The sequence below is a fragment of the Rhipicephalus sanguineus genome, chromosome 2 (assembly GCF_013339695.2).
Source record: "Rhipicephalus sanguineus isolate Rsan-2018 chromosome 2, BIME_Rsan_1.4, whole genome shotgun sequence".
NCBI classification, from domain to species: Eukaryota; Metazoa; Arthropoda; class Arachnida; order Ixodida; family Ixodidae; genus Rhipicephalus; species Rhipicephalus sanguineus.
The window spans coordinates 151,721,872-151,727,620 of NC_051177.1; positions in this window are offsets into that span (position 1 = coordinate 151,721,872).

The window sequence follows — 5,749 nt, forward strand, 5'->3', positions numbered from 1 at the left end:
TGCCAAGAATCTGTACTTGCGGAAAGCATGGTTCACATCCGCAGGAGTTGCAATGCGCAGGAAGGTGCGCCTGATCTCTCTTACCTAAGCTGTTGGCATGCTCCCTCAGTCTGTCAATAATGCAACGTCCCGTTTGTCCGACGTAGGACTTGCCGCAGCTTAGGTGTATTTCAGATACCACCCCTTGTGCACAGCGCCTAAAAGGTTTTTTGAGCTGCTTCTGACAGCCTCGCAGCTCGTCGCGTGTGATGCGCGGGCAGCATTGAGCCAACTTGTTGGGAGCTGAGAAAACGACCGGGATGCCGTAACGGGTAGCCACCTTCTTTAGGTTATGCCTCACACGGTGTATATATGGAACAACCTCTGGCTTAACTCGATCCCTTTCTTCCAAGTGCTTAATTGCAAAGCCCTGCTGGCTTTCACCTTCTGCAGCAGGGATTCAACCACGGAACCAATGACAGACCGAGGGAAAAATGACAGACCGAGGGAAGCAGTCTTCTGTACCTAAGCAATATACGCACCAACTAGCCCAGAAACAAATCCTTTTGGAATAACCTGGCATAGCCGAGCTAAGCCACTGCAACAGCTTTTTTTCAATGTCTTCGCTAACTGAACGCATCAATCATGACTCATGAGCGTTGATCAAACAACATAACGCGCGAGTTGTTTACCTGCTCATTTAATTAATCGATAGCAACAATATCGATACACTTGATACATGTATCAATAACAAGGGATCGCCCAAGGCCCCCAGTCAAATTATGCGATTTCGCTTCTGCTCATACCTATACTACGTTGCTTGATCCCGGTGTAGTTGTTAAAGTCGTGCTTTATAGAGCAAACCATGAATAGTTCTGACTGACTCAAAGATTAACGTTGCTTGCACATGAACTTATTGTGGGCCTTACCACACGCTGGCAGCATGCAATGCTCTTTTTTCTGCAGATTGCCCGGTAATCAGGAAGCTATCAATGAGAATATCGTGCGCGGAAGAAGACAGTCTGCACATGAAGCCATCTTGGCACTTATAACTACGGTTCGCAAGCGAAATTTCTTCCATTTACACATGCAACCTTTATAAAGCTGATCACTTTTGCCAGGATCGCCTGCTTCGCCCCAGTTTGGCTACGTTTTTAGGCCGGTCGCGGCATAAAAACGTCTCGACTACATGTCTACTTCTTGGCTACTTTTCGTTTCTCTCGATCCTTGCCAAATTATAAATACCCGGCGATGTCGCAGCAGCTGGCATTCAAGGATGTAGTGTCAAAACATAGCGGTCATGGCAACAGTTTATTTTTCTTTGCACAACACGGAAGTGCCTAGGGAATCGTGGCTAGGACTCCGATAAAACTGTCGCCAATGGCCTCACTTTGTAAACAACTGAACGCGATTTCCAACTATAACTGGAAGTAAAGAAAAAAAAACAAGAACATGTAGGGTACTCCGCATTCTGCCATAGCACTACGCGCTCAAGAACATTGGAAATTGGATGTCTGTGAAACCACTTGTATCAGTTATGATATGTTCGTATTACTACTCAGGAATATATTACTGCTGAGAATTCTTCATCCCATAAGAAGTGATTACAATAGTAAGCACCACAATTTATATTTGAATCCCCGCAATCACGAAGCTAGGCCCACTCATTTACAATTCACATTCCTTGTCTGGAAAAGGCTGTCTCTTCCAGCCTTTTTAAGAAAACACACGCAAGATGCCTGAAGAGCGCCATTCTTGCAATAATGCGAGACACTTCATCATCGCGCATGAAATCATTGCTAAAGTAAGCAAATTATGCTTGAATGCGAGTATTTTTTTTATTTTAAAGCGTTTACACTTACATTTTTGCCAAAAGGCTGGTACATTAAATTGTTTAAATAAAAAAAATGTCATTAATTTTATAGAAATACGGCTACTTTTGGCTACTTTTGCTGCCCTTGGCTACCACTACTTTTTGGCTAGCCGTTACAATTTCCTGGCTAAATATTGTGTTTTCGACCGGGCAGCCCTGATGCTGGTCAGTTTGTATATGCGCGAGTGCCCTTACTTTTTGGTCGATATCAATTTACTGTCGAAGTAGCCACCAGGTGAAGGTTGGTGTTCCAACAATGTCTCCGAAATCAAAATGGTTCGCACGCGCAAACGCACTTCGATTCAAATGAAAACCCGGAAGTCACGTGTCGCGAGACATCTGGCTTCCACATTTCATATAGTACCACGTTCAATGCTAAACAGAAAAAGACACATTTTCATCGACGTCTTCATATCCAGAGACGCATACGGCCAGTGCTAGTCATCGCTGCTACGTCTAATCACAAAATCGAGGTTACCGCAAGGAGATACACGTTGAGGGGAAATCTAAAAGCACGCACATGAGTGAATGGACGAATCCTTCTGAATTGCTAGCCAGGCTCCGCTTCTCGGTCGACACCTCAACCACTCCGCAACGAAGGGAAGGTCTGTGCGAGTAATGGTGGCAGTTTAACACAATCCTAGAATGCCTACAGCAAGTAGAGTTGCGAAGTGTCCGCTACGACGTAATTCTACCGTTTGCGAATTGGCGAGGTGCCCACTATTGGCGGCGAGGACATACCGTGGCGCCATCTGCCGGAAACTCTCCGTGACGTATAAAACGGCATCACGTGGTACCGAGTGCGCGGAGTGTTCGACGTCGCCAGTGTTCAGCCGCGGTTTTTCTCGTTTTGCAAGCGTTGAATGCACTTGATTAGCTGTGAAGCAGTGTGTTTGCCAGCAAAGGTTTTTCGTGAGCCAACGCGTTGTAATCGTCGCGTCGTGCATTCTCGACGGAGCGAGTGCGCTCACCGCTCCGTACGTGACACCGAACGTGAAGAGGCCACTCTTGTTAAAGGTGAGTTATGTAATTTACCTAATAATCTGTAACTCGAAGCATCCTCGCATCTCGTGTACATTTATGTTTACTGAGGCAAGCGCGACATCGCGCACCTATCTCTTGCTTTTGCGTGGAAGTTGCGCGGCCGAGAGGTACCGTTTCGATCGGCGCCGACTGCCGCGCACAATTCACGGCAACGCCTTGCCCTAGTTTTCAGTGCATAATCAAATGACCGAGTGCAAACGATGCTTCGACATTGGTTATTACGTTCGCGAGATCTTTCGTAAAGGTAGCCATACGTTATTTTGTCTCAATAACAGTAATGTCCACAACGCTCGTGGTGAGTGCGGCTTACCCCTTTAGCCAGAACTGTTGCCGGACGATGATTTATAACAGATATATTTTAATAAGTGGAAGTTCAACCGCATATATTTTTGTCTTCTTTATCCACGCTTCCGCTTCGTGTGCTTCACTGCGAGGGGTACATTGACTGATGTGATATCATGCCAGCACGTGAGAATCGCTTGTTCGACTACTAATAACAATTACCGTATCTCGTTTTCAGTAACTCTGCCGGTTTCTGGCATCAACGAGTTCATTGACCAGCAGTTCAGCACATCGCGGCTGCTAACGGAGGGAGAGGCAGTCTATGAGGCCGACCACGTCCGAATATGCAGCGTAAATTTAGAACAACACCGAGACAAAGTCACTCTCGCGGCCCTTGTGCCGAGCGTCGCCGCCTTGTTTTGGACGGTCCAAGGGCCGGACAGGAAGGTTTTGCGACGGCACTGCTTCGGGAGCCAGGCACCGTCTTTTCCAGCTTGGCGTGAATAAACGTCGTAAATTCCTATGTGTACAGTCACGGAAAGTCTCACGTAGTACTTACCGAACATTTTAGCTCCAACGCAGTACACAAAAACTTCGCGAAAGTGCTTGCTACACACGCGATAATGGGTGCTGGGTTGCTTCCCCATTCGAAGCTTTATCAACCACGCATCTCGCTGCTTCTTGGTTTTGGGATACGCGTGGAAACTCACACCGGGCTCGGTCGAATACGTTCGGCACTGTGGCACAGAGCAATACACCATGCTGAAGAAAAAACAAACCTTCAACCTCGGGCATGAGATGCAGCCAGATGCAGCGAGCAGCGTTTGCAAAGCTTTCGGCGGCAAAAGAGAGTCACGTGATGGCGTTTTCCACGTCACAGCGACAGCAGCGCCGGTCTCTCCTGTGGTGGCCCTCGCGGCCAATACGCGTTCGTAAGTCAGCACGCGCACCCGCGCAGCTGCACACTTGGCTATGCTGTTGCTCATAATGGTGATTATTTGTACCCGCGCGCTTTGTGATCGGTGGGCCTTTCACCAACCAATCGCCGCTCACTTCACGCTTTGACGCCTGGTGCGATTATACGGTTCTCCCACGCAATATTACATGCGCTAAGGAGACTCTTTGCTCTACATGACATTGGTATAGGGTCTTTTCCAGAAGCATTTTCAGTCACCGGCATGGCTCTGTGATAGAACACTTGCTTGCCACGCGGAAGTCCAGGGTTCGATTCCCACTCGAACCGGAGATTTTTATTATTTCTTCATTTGCATCGATTTATGATTTCCGTTCAGTGACAACGCTGATTATTCGCTCACAACCAACGACGCTGACGCTGACACCAGAATTTCTGCGAAACCACCTCCTTAACGCTATCGCATTGATAAGCCTTCACAACCACACTGACTTTTCGCTTGGCACTCTTTGTTGCCATATCGCTTACACTGCAAGCCATATACTTGCTGGTTTCTCTTTTTCCATTGTGAGTCAATTCTTTTTTTATATACAAATACCGAAACACTTTCTCTGCGTGTCTCTTGCTTTTCATATTCCTTAGTCTCTCTTCGAACCCAATTTACCTCTGAGGTTCTCTCAGCTCAAAGCTTGCTCAACCCACGTCGTCCTTTAGAGACACATTCGTCGCCTTCCCGTGAACGCCCGATGCGAGGCACGACACAGTCCTTTGTTTCAAGCCCACTCTTGATTGCACCTTTGACTTCTTGCGCACCACTGAGTTCCCAAATGTAAGCCCTGGAGCCACCATACTTTTCCGTAAACCACGAAGTGCCTCGTTACTTTACTTTTCAATCCCAATAACGCGTTGTGCTTATTACTGCAGCATTCCTAATTCGCTTTGCTTCGATCGCTTTTTTCCGCTATACTTCCATGCATCTGTCACACTCACTCACCCATACTCGGAGGAAGAACTGCACAGAAAACGCCCCTCCTTTCTTTTCTTTTGTGTATTTAAGATTATGTGTTCCTTCGCTTTTCAACTTCTTGTTGGCGTTAATGTATCCATTCAACCTTGGCGTCTGGAAAAGAACTTCACTAGCCGCCCCTAGTTATAGAGGAAAAATGATCCACCGAAGTTCTGCCTGAACAGCGATGTCCAAAGACAAGTAGCGCCATGAGAATGTCGTGAAATGCGTGCCACCACAAGAGTTGTTGCCATGGGATCACGACAAAAAAAAAAAAAAAAAGAAACTCCCGAAGATGCGTAAGCACCTTCGCACAGTTGACATTAACAGGAGGGCATCACGCACAGGGGCAGACATGGCGACACGTAGCCAAGGCCATGCGTCACCCAGCCACCCTCACGCGGAGCCGCTACCACTCGTCAACCGCAGCGGCGGAAGTTCCCCCAAGCGTAGATGCGATATATGACCGGGCGCCTGGTCGAACATCGCTTGTACCCTTTTGACCGGTGGGTGCCCGGTGGTGGGGTTTGAACCCGCCACCTCCCGCAGCCGAGCCGGACGCCCTAACCATTAGGCCACGGCTGCGGTGAGTGCGGGGCTTTGTGGCATTGTATTTGACTCTTCTATAACTGATGTGCTGAGATTTGATACT